Source organism: Ranitomeya variabilis, chromosome 1, assembly GCF_051348905.1.
Source record: "Ranitomeya variabilis isolate aRanVar5 chromosome 1, aRanVar5.hap1, whole genome shotgun sequence".
In the NCBI taxonomy this organism is placed as follows: Eukaryota; Metazoa; Chordata; class Amphibia; order Anura; family Dendrobatidae; genus Ranitomeya; species Ranitomeya variabilis.
Window position 1 is genome coordinate 290,477,815 of NC_135232.1, and position 14,070 is coordinate 290,491,884.

The window sequence follows — 14,070 nt, forward strand, 5'->3', positions numbered from 1 at the left end:
AGCACCTCTCTTCTCCATCCAGAGCCATCATGGCAATATCTGCTTGCATTGCGGGGGTCATGGGATGCATCTTCAACATTCCCTTGACCCAAACCTGTTGAAGCACTTGAGCAGCACGAAACGGCCGTTGTTTGACCTGTACACTCTGCTGTATATGCGCCCCCGGGCCGTGAAGATTTTACTGCAATAAAGTTTTACTTGCACTGAAGATCGGTGAGTGCTGCCATCTCCTTCCTTACTCGCAGCTGCATTGTGATGTTTTCTCGGTCCAGCACCCGATATCTAGTGGCCGGCTCATGCTGACAGCCTGTGGTTTCATGAGTTCAGCGTCTTGGTGGTGCGGTCAGCTGTTTCTTGATTCCCTTGACCCGCTCAGTCCAATCCCATAGTAAAGTGTTGCTCCCTGTGAACTTTGGAAGGTTGCTCAGCATGGCTCCCAGCGGAATATTGGCCCTTGGGGTACCCAGTGCCGCCAGGTCCTTCTCTTCTACGCCTGTGGACTGCATCGTGCCAAATATGCCAAGTGTAAGCAGGTTGTGGGATGCAGTGACAGATAGAAGGCAGAGCAAGGGTTAACAAATTTAAGAGTTTTAATTTAACAGGGGGTTATCTCCTCACAGGGAGATGAAGGGTTAAACAAGGGGAATAGCAGTCCAATTGTGGAGAATATGCAGGGTAAATAAACAAAGTGACAGTAGTTCTGTGATGCACTTATCATGTCAGGAGTTCTTCAGAATGCAGGTACAACTTGGAGGTTGGTAGCGCCGTCAACGGCTGGTGCAGTGTTGGTCCAAGGAGATTCAGCTGGTAACGGCGGTCCGTCTTCTGGTAGCAGCGGTCGGTCTCCAGTACCTTCCGCTGAGCCCCTAGTCCTTGAACATATGTGGCTGGAGCAAACAAGGCCACAGCACGATTAGGGCCCCCTGTGGGTGTAAAGGTATATTCTGGTAAAGTGGGACGCAAACGTCTGTCCAGTAACCGGTTCTCTTTGCACCACATGCGCTGTACTCACGGTCACGAAGTGCATTGCCCCTCGCTCACAGCCAGTTACCAGGCGCGCTGTATTTCTCTCTCTGCAATCCCCGCTGGTCATGGTGGGAGTAAATGGACGCGGGCTGGCTCAGCCCTGGAGCTCAAGGGCTGGAGCACTTCTCTCCCTGTGCTGCATGCTGCCTGTTCCCACCAAGACTGACTGCTTCCGTGCATGCAGTGGCTGTTGCCACATAGCCACACCCCCTATTTCTGAGTGCAAATGTCTGTCCGGTCTCTTACTCCTTCCCCCTGACAACAGAGGAGACAGCCCTGACTGTTCAGGACCCGGCATAGGACTGGTACCCGTGGCCCGGTTCTCCTCCTTACATACTGCATGTTGTAAGTAATGTATAGTGCACAGTATATATATTTTCTTGTTGAAATATGTGTAAGCCTATACTACTTGTGGTTCTAGTGTATGTGTGTTAAGGCCTGAAGTCACAATTAACCCTTCCTGGCAGATTCCCATTGGATCACTGGTGTAATAGACCCCCGTGATAAATAATCCCCTACATGGTGCTGATATATGTGGCGCAATCAGTGTAGAGTGACTGTAGAGTGGCCATGTCTGCAGATGAGCGCTGCGCTCTGTGCCCTAATGCCAGCACACAATGCATGTGTGTATGTTCATCAATTATCGCCCTCAATGAGCCTTCACTTTAGTAACATACCGTACTTTATCTATAATGCATGATCTGATGTCAAATACCTGTATATGTATATTATAAGTGAACATTTTACAGTAGCCCCCAAATATTTTTTTCCTTGCGTTTTTTAGACATTATGCGATCTCTTAGAAAAATTGCAGCGTGTCAATTCTTTCAGTGATTTTCCTGCATTTCTTTTACATTTTTAATGTGTGCAGCATTTTTAATGCCAATACTTTGCATTTTTTTAGCAGAAAACTGTCATCCAAAAAAGCACTGTGTAAAGCAATTAAGAGCAAAGGTCCGATCCAGTAGTTCTGCATTCTCATATTTATCATTAGGGTCATTATATAATGGACGGAATAGTTCATGCAGTTAAGCAGTGATTATTTCACTATATGTAGGTTTAGAAATGAGCGCGGTCAGGGTCTGCACTGATTATCATGTCAGTTTCATATGGTCGCTGGGGTCACTTTTTAGATTTTCACAAACTATTATATGTGTGACACAACACCGCACGAGAGTCCGGGGGAGAGCGAGTGCTGACATCACAGTAACAGCGCCGGCACAGGAGGTGAGTACAGGCTTTATTATTTTATGGTGGCCAAACATTTTGATCAAGAAGGGGTTGTCCTAGTACTGGACAACCCCTTTAATATATAAAGCCTGTGGACCCTTTTTGTGCAGTTCTCTGTTACGCCTGGAAATGTGCATATAGCACCTGGCTCAAGCAGACACAACTACCTGATCTTACCTATAGCGCTACAGCTCCTGTACAAATCAATTTACTGTGTGCCATGCAATTCTCAGAACTGCAGCTGCCATTCGCTGGTTAAAATCAGTCACATTGCAAAATCAGTATCCCAGACCTAACTGACAACTAGGGACAACCATTCTCCTCCTAAATAAGATGCGTCCATATAGTCTGATACTGTCAGTAATGACTAGCCAAGGATATACTGGATAGGGACATGCAAATGAATGGTATCAGTCATTTGTCACTTTATTTATATATTTTCAGGAGAAATATCAGAGGAATGATGCAATGCAAAAAAGCTCCATAATTGTTTCCAAGTATCCACTAATAAAGACAAGTGAAGACAGCAGAAAGTTCCTCGTTACCTCTCCTGAGAACTGTCTGATCAGTGCTGTAGACTCATAAAAATCCTCTGCTGACTGCCTGCCCAGATCTGTTATCTGAGCACAATATGGCCACTTTATGGAGGTAGAATTGGTTATATTAGTACATACTTATCTCTTACTAAAGTACAAGTGTATGTCTGTATATCTTGACCTTGTAATTAGAAAATTTGTCCCATCAGGGCTATTTATAGGATATACAGATATAAATAAAGGTCTCACCAGGGTCATTAAGAAGTTTTTGGAGTTCCTACAGAAATGAATGGAAAGAGCTGCTCATGAACGCTCACAGTTCCTTTTCTGAAAGCCACTGCTGGGTCCTTATTTTTTCTGTTCAGCAGTGGAACATTAATCGGACATACAATACGGAAATATACTATACGGCATATCCTTTCAGTTTGTCATTATTATTTGTTCACTATATGGTGGTAATATTTTGACTGGTCACAGAGTGGCGGTATTTGTCCCCTGTTTGTGGTATTATTTGGTCACTATATGGTGGTAATATGTGATCTGGTCATGGTGTGGTGGTATTTGTCCTCTGTATGTGGTATTACTCAGTCACTATGTGGTGGTAGTATGTGTCTGGTCATGGTGTTACAATATTTGTCCCTTAAATGTGGTATTATTCTGTCACTATGTGGTGGTAATTAGTATTCTGGTCATGGTGTGGTGGTATTTGTTCCTTGTATGTAGTTTTATTCAGTCACTATGTGGTGATAATATGAGGCCTGGCCATGGTGTGATGGTATTTGTCCCTTCTATATGGTATAATTGGTCATTTTAAAAAATGTGTGTGACACAATCCCTTGAAGAAAAATAAATGAAAATATACCTAAAAAGAGTATTGGATATTTAAATAAACTTTTAACCTTTAATAGGGTACAGAAGAGTAGGGCCCGGCCATAAGAGTCTGCCTTGTTGTGGTGGTGGCTGAAAAAATCTTCTGGCCAAAACAAAGGCTGCTGGCTATGTATGTGATATGGTGTTTGATGGGAACTGTTAATGTGTTAATGTGTGATTGAGGACGTGCTGCAGAAGTTGATTTTTTCCAAGAGTGGGCAGTGGGACTGTGGAAGGTTCACAGGGTGGAGGTGCTGCTGAGATGGAGCCTGGGTGGAGTCTCCAGGGGCCAAAAATTTTGCCAGTGTGGGGCCCTTAAATTTCTGGTGGCAGCCCTGATCCATGGGCCAAAAAATAAAAATGTTGCGGGTTTTGGAAAATGGAAATACAACCCCCCAAAAATTATAAAACTTCTTTTTTTTTTTTTTACCACTAAAACTATAAAAAAAACCTGGACTTGTTGGGTATCACCGTAATCATATTGATGAGGAGACTCATACTGCAAGAAGCACTCTAAAAAAATTACTGAAAAATAATGTCACAATTTCACCACATTTAGAATTTTTTTCCATTTTCTATTAAACTGTGGAAAAATGAATGATGTAATTCAAAAGAACAAATCGTCCCACAAAAAAAATCAAGTATGTCTATGCAGACACAGAAATAAAAGAGTTATGGGTCTATGAAGAAGGGGAGGAAAAAATGGAAACGTAAAAAAGGAAATTAAGTGTTTTTATGACACATTACTGATACCTGGCAATCTTGCGTCCCACCAGGTATTTGAAGCTGAGATGTTATCAGCTCATATCACCCACCGATGCATCAATGAATGATACTGGACAAGCAGTTTTAGTAAAAAAATTCCCTTAAAGGAGTTGTCCGGTAAAAACAAATTGTCATCTGTTCGACGGATAGGTGATAAGTAAGGATGAGAACCCGAACAATCACAGCCATGCCAATGCTTGACCGCTGAAACACGTGACCTGGCCTATTAATATCAGCCCCAGCTGACCGTTTTGACTAAGCTGGTAATTAAAAATAGGGAGAACCCCACATCATATTTTTTGGGGTCCCCCCATTTTTAATAACCTGTAATGACAAACAGACAGCTGATATTAATAGGCTGTGAAGCTCCGAGGATTTTGTCCCTTTCCCAGCATAAGACCAGCTCACAGCTGTCCACTTTCCCTTGGCTGGTTATTAAAAATAGGGAGGAACCCAAGTCATTTTTTAAATTTATATACGGTATTAACAAGAGTAACAAGTGTAAATTTCACACAAAAGGCACTGTTCCACTCCTTCATTTTGACCTCCGCTCCCCAGTTCAAGATTATTATTTTGAATATTTTTTTATTCTATGTTGCATTAAGCAATTTACCTATCTACATTTGTTTGCAGGGCAATTGTCCTGTTCTTACCCATATTTTGTTTTCTCTTGAAGCACCCTAGCGCTGTCCACCGGATAAGTAAGGATTAGTGATGAGCGAGCGCTAAAATGCTCGGATACTCGTTGCTCGGGTCGAGCAAATTGGAATACTCGGGTACTTGAACAAAGCAACGAGCCCAATGTAAGTCTATGGGTAACCCGAGTATTTTTACCGCAACCCTCCGAGGGTCCTTTTAAGGTCTAAAACGTCTGAAAATGATGGAGACACTGCTCATATGACACAGAACCAATATAGGGATCACCACTGGAAGCATTTCTGACTCCTAGGTCACAGCTGTAAGCAATGTTGTCAGAGTTTCACACCATTTTTACAGGTGCACCAAAAAACATACAAAAACAAAACCAAAATGGATTGTGCTGGGAAATATGTTAAGGTGCATCCTTTCCAGAGTAATGACTTGTATATAAGGCAAAATAATTAACCCCAGACCAAAATGTTCCCCCACCTATGTTCACACGCAGCATTTCTGATGCGTTTTTCAACCATAACATTGCTTTCAACTAATACAAATGCATTCACTGGGAAATGTCATTGTAACATTTAACAACCCTAGCTAGGCATGTGGTGTGTGATACATAAGGAGACACATCTTGTTTAATTTCTGAAGGAGGGACTCTTAAAGTCACAAAACCTATTTTTTGAAGGGCATCAGGGGGCATTAATATTCTTAAAGGGTCGTTATTAAACAGTGGGTCTCCTATGCTGTTATTGCCTATGCAGTAAGTGGCTGGGCTGCCAAGAATTACAATGCACCCCAATACCCCTTTCACGAGAGGTACAGGAGGGCCTCCTGAAAAAATATTGCATTGAATGCAAGGCCTGCCCTGATATCAAGTCATATGCACCCCAATAAACCTTTGAACCCAGATACTGGAAGGCCACAGGAAAACCAAGTTAACAGTCTTCAGTTGATCCTTCCATACAATTTCCTTATGCATTGACTGCAAGGACCGCCTTGACCCAAATTTGCAAGCACAATAATCCCCCCTTGGAAGAAACATGGAGGAGGGCCTCCTAAACAAAACTGTCCCATTACCAAGGAGCCGGTCTCCTAGACTCGTACTGCCCATACACTAAGTGTATGGGCTGACCAACATTTTCCCATTGGGGTTACAGTTTAAAAAATGTATTTATGGGTATCATACATACCCTTGGCCAAAAATTGCATGGCTGTAGCAGCATACAACATGCTCTCCATGGTGTTCTAGTGGCGGGGAATGATGATATGTGGAGGAAGGCATTATTAAAAACTAGGCCCAATGTTAAGGAGTGGATCTCCTAGACTCGCAATTCCCATACACCAAGTGCTTGGGGTGACAAACATTTCCTCATGGGGGTTACAGTTTAAAAGATTATTTATGGGTATTATACACACCCTTGGCCAAAAATTTAATGGCTGTAGCAGCACAGAACACGTTAACCATGGTGTTCTAGTGGCGGCAAATGATGTTATGTTGAGGAAGGCATTATTAAAAACTAGGCCCAATGTTAAGGAGCAGATCTCCTAGACAAGTAATGCCCATACACGCTTGGGCTGACAAACATTTCCCCATGGGGGTTACAGTTTTCAAAATGTATTTATGGATATCATACACACCCTTGCCCAAAAATGGAATGGCTGTAGCAGCATACAACATGTTCACCATGGTGAGCTACTGGTGGAGAATGAGGAAACATTGATGAAGGCCTCATTAAAAACTAGGCACAATACACACTAGTGCGTGGTTTGTGGACGAAGTAAAAGATAAGTGGACGAATAAGATCCCGGGCCCACGGCTGAACTCCTGTGCAGGAGCAGGCCCCAGAAAGACCACCTGGACAGGTACAGCAGCCCCAATGACCCCAACCAGCAGTCAGACCTCAGCAGCCAGCGCCTGAGCCTTTGCTCACCGGAAGAGGGTGCCAGAGAGGTCCGCCAGCAGCGGCAGCAGAGAGACCATCGCCCCAGGTTCTGCAGGTGTCATCCGGACTTGCAGAAGTGTCTATCGGGGAATGGGGCAGCCGTAGGCATGACTTACATGACGTCGGGATGAATACCCCACAGATTATCCAACACGTCCAGAAATCGAAAGCTGGCGCCTCTGGAACAAAGATTGCTCTTGTGACCAACCACATCAACCTGGTGTCCCGACCACAGTGGGCCCTGTACCAGTATCACATTGACTTCAACAACGCCATGGAGTCCAAGCATTTGCGGTATGGCATCCTGGACCAGCATGAAGAAACCATTGGGAAAGCGAGGGCGTTTGATGGAACCGTGTTGTTTTTACCAAAAAAACTGAATTAGGTCACCGAAGTGTTCTGCCAAACATGAAATGGAGAGAACGTGTGGATAAAAATCACCATGAACAATGAGCTTCCACCGACCTCGCCCACCTTCTTCCATTTCTATAACATCATTTTCCGAAGACTCCTGAATATAATGGATATGAAGCAGATAGGACGCAACTATTACAACCCGTGTGACGCCACCGAAGTCAGAGCCCACCGACTCGCCACCTGCCCAGTGTTTTCCACCACTATCCTCCAGTACGAGTCCAGCATCTTGTTGAGCATTGATGTCAGCCATAAAGTCCTCAGGAACGAGACAGTGTACGACATCATGAGCAGCCTCTACTCCTCGTGTGGCCCTCAGAGGTTCCAGGATGCCTGCTGCAAGGAGCTGATGGGACAGATCGTCCTCACCAAGTACAACACTGAAACCTACCGTGTAGACGAGATCACCTGGAACATGACTACAGCGGCCACTTTCAAGAAGGCAGACGGAAGCGAGATCAGCCATGTGGACTACTATAAGAACCAATACAATGAACAAGTGAAAGACATGATCCAGCCACTAATCGTGAACATCCCCCGGAGGCCCAAGCCGAGAGCCAAAGACAGACCATGTACTGGTTCCAGAGTTCTGTAACCTAACAGGTCTGACCGACAGAATGAGAAACGACTTAAATATCATGAAAGACCTGGCCATTCACACCAGCTTACCACCAGAACAGAGGGAGTGTCAAGTTGGGAAGTTCATGAACTACATACACAAGGATGAGAGCATTCAGAAAGGGATACGTGACTGGGGGCTGAATTTCGATACCGAACTCCTACAGTTTGAAGGGAGAATCGCACCTCCGGAAAAAAATCCTGCAAAAAGACAAATCTGCTGAATATAATCCACAGTTTGCTGATTGTTTGCGAGAGGTGAAGAGTCCCTTCCTGATCAGCCCCCGAGATATAAATAACTGGCTGCTCTTTTACACCAGGAAAAATTAGGACACGGTGAAAGCTCTTCTGCAGAACTTGTTCAAGATCACACAGCAAATGCGCATCAAGATGAATTAGGTGGTGTTGGTTCAAGTCTAAGACTTTTTGGGGGGGTTTGGTGAATTTTTGAAAAAAAGAAAAAAATAATAGAACAAGGCTAGCAGACAGATCTATGCAACTTATGCCTGAGAAGCTACGGTTTTTCCACCACAGATACACCAGGCCTCAGCCTGACATAACAGACTGTATAAATTGTTTTTGTTTTTTTGCAGATTTAAAAAAAATAAAAATAAATAAGTTGAACAAGGCTAGCAGACAGAACTATGCAACTTATGCCTGCTATGCTACGATTTTTCAACCACAGATACACCAGGCCTCAACCTGACATAATAGACTATATAAATGTTTTTTTTTTGTTAAACAATAAATGCTGAGTAGACCAAGGCTAGCAGACAGAACAATGCAAAGTATGCCTGCGAACAGAAGATTTTGACACCACGGATACACCAGGCGTGTGACGGAGATAACAGACTGCATACATTTTTTTTTTTAAAACATGACATACTGAGGAAACCAAAGGTAGCAAACAGAAGAATGCAACGTATGCCTGCAAAGCACGGATTTTGACACCACTGATACACGAGGCGTCAGCAAGAGATAACAGACTGATCAAAATGTGGCCTTGATTTTTTTTTTGCACACCAAAATTGTGTCAAAAAGTTGGCTATGACACCTAAAAAATAAAATTGGAGTACTAAAAACGTTAAGATATTTAGCACAATGATATGCGATGAGTGTGGCGTACAGCTCACAATGATAAATATAACAACTTTAGATAAATTTTTTGGGGCCGGCTAAAGTTTTTTGGGGCCACAAAATAGTGTCCAAAAATGTTGTAGACACTCCAAAATATTATATAGTACTCCCAAAAAGGACTTATTTTTAGGCCCACTCACATCTGATGCCTGGGCCCCCCAAAAAATACGTAAAGAATTATATTTTCATACTCTTGTATTGCAATCACCTGGCTGTAGTCTGCAGCATGACCAAGCCAATAAATGTCGCAAAAAGGGGCTACGGATTGCTTTATAATAAAATGAGCAGGTATAACCTTAAAACCCCCCAAAAAATTGCCAGGGATAACTGCAGCTAGGTATATATAAAATACTCAGCAGCAGACAGTAATGGAGCCTTTTGATGTATGCAGGGAGATCTATAGACTCACATACAGTGCCTACAAGCCTTGCACTAATGTGGATATGTGCACATAGACTCCCCTGCCCAACTAGCACAATTAATAACTAGGCCCAATGTTAAGGAGTGGGTCTAGAAGACTTGTAACGCCCATACACAAAGTGCATGGGTTGAGAAACATTTCCCCATGGGGGGTACCTTTTTTATAAATATTTTATGGACATCATAGACAGGCTTGGCAAAAATTGGACTGCCTGCAGCACCACAGAACACCATAACCCTGGTGATCTAGTGGCAGAGAATGAGGAGACATAATGATAAATAATACTGAAATCAAACAAAAATAAAAAATAAAAAAGGGAATCCACCTCTGAAAGAAAATAACAAAAGGGAGGGACGAACACAGGTTCATAGATTTGAAGCCAGAATGTGTCCAGCAAGATATATTTGTCCCTAGCTACAGCCCAGAGACAGGGATATAAATAAAAATCAAATATAATAGTATTTCAATATTTTTCTATTGTAGAGGTATACAGTATCTCATAAGAGGATGGTCCAGAGATATGGAACATGGAAAATATACAAATAAATGGGAAGAATATATGAGCATCTCATTTTTACAACATTTCCCCCTGGGGAACTGACATTTGTTTTGTTTTCAAATACAACGGGCATCACAAAAACACCCTTGCACAAAAATGGAATGGCTGTAGCAGCATACAACAAGTTCAACATGGTGTTCTAGTGGTGGAGAATAAGGAGACATTGCTGAAGGCCTCATTATAAATTAGGCCCAATGTAAAGGAGTGTGTCTCCTAGACTTTTGATGCTCGTACATGCAGTGCATGGGCTGACAAACATTTCCCCAAGGGCGATACATTTTTTAAAAATATAATATGGGCATCATAGACACCCTTGCCAAAAATTGGACTGCCTATAGCAGTACAGAACACGTTCAACGTGGTGATCTAGGGGTGGAGAATGAGGAGACATTGCTGAAGGCCTCATTATCAACTAGGCCCAATGTAAAGGAGTGTGTCAGTACATGGGCTGACAAATATTTTCCTAAGGGGAATACATTTTTTAAAAATATACTATGGGCATCATAGACACCTTTGTCAAAAATTGGACTGCCTGCAGCGGCACAGAAGACGTTAAGCCTGGTGATCTAGTAGTGGAGAATGAGGAGACATAAAGATAAATCATAATGAAATCAAACAAATAAATAAAGGATGTGAATCCACCGATGAAAGTAAATAACAAAAGGGAGGGATGAACACAGGTTCATAGATTTGAAGCCAGATTTTGTTCAATGAGATATGTTTGTCCCTAGCAACAGCTCTGAGACAGGGCTATAAATAAAAATAGAATATAAAAGTCTATTAATTTTTAATAATAATTTTTAGTGATGAGCGAGCACTAAAATGCTCGGGTGCTCGTTGCTCGGGTCGAGCAGATTGGAATACTCGGGTACTCGGACAGAACAACGAGCCCAATGTAAGTCTATGGGAGACCCGAGTATTTTTACCGTGATCCCCCCGGGGGTCCTTTTAAGGTTTAAAAACATCTGAAAATGATGGAAACACTGCTCAAATGACACAGTGACATCATGGGGATCGCCCCTGGAAGCATTCCTGATGCCTAGTTCACAGCTGTAAACATTGTTTTCCGAGATTCATGCTATTTTTCCCGGTGCAACAAAAAACACACTAAAATGAAACCAAAACGGATTTTGCTGGGAAATATGTTACGGTACATCCTTTGCAGGTTAATGACTTGTCTGTGAGGCCAAAAAATTAACCCCAGACTGAAAATTTCCTCCCCCACTTAGGCTTACTTCAGATGCAGCATTTTTGAAGCAATTTTCAAATTTAACATTGCTTTCAATCACTACAAATGCATTCACTGGGAAATGTCATTATAACATTTAACAACCCTAGCTGGCCATGTGGTGTAAGCAGATCCATCTGGTTTCATTTATGAAGGAGGGACTCTTAAAGTTACAGAGCCTATTTTTACTGGTGCATCAGGCGGCATTAATCTTCTTAACCCCTTCACCCCGAAGCCTGTTTTCACCTAAGTGACAGGGCCAATTTTTACAATTCTGACCACTGTCACTTTATGAGGTCATAACTCTGAAACGCTTCAACGGATCCTGGTGATTCTGACATTGTTTTCTCATGACATATTGTACTTTATGATAGTGGTAAAACTTCTTCGCTATGACTTGCATTTATTAGTGAAAAAAGCATAAATTTGTCTAAAATTATGAAAATTTAGCAATTTTCAAATTTTTCGTTTTTATGCCCTTAAATTAGAGAGTTATATCACATAATATAGTTAATAAAAAACATTTCCCACATGTCTGCTTTACATCAGCACAATTTTGGAAACATAATTTTTTTTGTTAGGGAGTTATAAGGGTTAAAAGTTGACCAGCGATTTCTCATTTTTGCAACAAAATTTGCAAAACCATTTTTTTTACGGACCACCTCACACTTGAAGTGACTTTGAGGGGTCTATATGACAGAAAATACCCAAGAGTGACACCATTCTAAAAACTGCACCCCTCAAGGTACTCAAAACCACATTCAAAAATTTTATTAACCCTTCAGGTGCTTCACAGGAATTTTTGGAATGTTTAAAAAAAATTGAACGTTTAATTTTTCACAAAATTTTTACTTCAGATCCAATTTGTTTTATCTTACCAAGAGTAACAGGAGAAATTGGACCACAAAAGTCGTTGTACAATTTGTCCTGAGTACGCGGATACCCCACATGTTGGGGTAAACCAATGTTTGGACACATGGCAGAGCTCGGAAGGGAAGGAGCGCCATTTGACATTTCAATGCAAGATTAGCTGGAATTGAGATCGGAACCCATGTCGCGATTGGAGAGCCCCTGACGAGCCTAAACAGTGGAAACCCCCACAAGTGACACCATTTTGGAAAGTAGACCCCATAAGGAACTTATCTAGATGTGTGGTGAGCACTTTGAACCTCCAAGTGCTTCACAGGAGTTTATAATGTAGAGCCGTAAAAAAAAAATTCATATTAATTTTTTCAAAAAAATGATCTTTTCGCCCCCAATTTTTTATTTTCTCAAGGGCAACAGGATAAATTGGACCCCAAAAGTTGTTGGGCAATTTGTCCTGAGTACGCTCATATACTTATACTTCATATATGGGGATAAACCACTGTTTGAGCGCATGGCAGAGCTTGGAAGGGAAGGAGCGCCGTTTGACTTTTCAATGCAAAATTGGCTGGAATTGAGATCGGAACCCATGTCGCGTTTGGAGAGCCCCTGACGTGCCTAAACAGTAGAAAAGCCCCACAAGTGACCCCATTTTGGAAAGTAGACCCCCTAAGGAACTTATCTAGATGTGTCATGAGCACTTTTAACCCCCAATTGTTTCACTAAAGTTTAGAATGTAGCGCCGTGAAAATGAAAAAATCATTTTTTCTTTCCACAAAATGAAGTTTTAGCCTGCAATTTTTTTTCCCAAGGGTAACAGGAGAAATTGGATGACAAAAGTTATTTTCCAATTTGTCCTGAGTACGCTGATACCCCATACATGGGGGAAACCACTGTTTGGGTGCACGGCAGAGCTCGGAAGGGAAGGAGCGCCGTTTGAAATGCAGACTTAGATGGATTGGTCTGCAGGCGTCATGTTGCATTTGCAGGGTCCCTGATGTACCTAAACAGTAGAAACCCCCCACAAGTGACCCCATATTGGAAACTAGACCCCCCAAGGAACTTATCTAGATGTGTTGTGAGAACTTTGAACCAACAAGTGTTTCACTACAGTTTATAACGCAGAGCCGTGAAAATAAAAAATATTTTTTTCCACAAAAATTATATTTTAGCCCCCACATTTTTATTTTCCCAAGGGTAACAGGAGAAATTGGACCACAAAAGTTGTTGTCCAATTTGTGCTGAGTACGCTGATACCCCATATATGGGGGGCAACCACTGTTTGGGCGCACGGCAAAGCTCGGAAGGGAAGTAGCGCCGTTTGAAATGCAGACTTAGATGGATTGGTCTGCAGGCGTCATGTTGCATTTGCAGAGTCCCTGATGTATCTAAACAGTAGAAATCCACCACAAGTGACCCGATATTGGAAACTATACCCCCCAAGGAACTTATCTAGATGTGTTGTGAGAACTTTGAACCAACAAGTGTTTCACTACAGTTTATAACGCAGAGCCGTGAAAATGAAAAAAAAAAAATTTTCCACGAAAATGATATTTTAGCCCCCACATTTTTATTTTCCCAAGGGTAACAGGAGAAATTGGACCACAAAAGTTGTTGTCCAATTTGTACTGAGTACGCTGAAACCCCTTTATATGGGGGGAACCACTGTTTGGGCGCAAGGCAGAGCTCGGAAGGGAAGGAGAACTGTTTTACTTGTTCAAAGCAGAATTGGCTGGAATTGAGATCAGACGCCATGTCGCGTTTGGAGAGCTTCTGATGTCCCTAAACAGTGGAAACCCCCCAATTCTAACTGAAAC

At 42.3% G+C, this 14,070-nt stretch overlaps 1 pseudogene; it reads left to right on the forward strand.

The window, feature by feature from the left end:
* Positions 1 to 2,887: 2,887 nt before the first annotated feature.
* Positions 2,888 to 8,374, forward strand: LOC143794296 (piwi-like protein 1 pseudogene; annotated as a pseudogene).
* The last annotated feature ends 5,696 nt before the right edge of the window (positions 8,375 to 14,070 follow it).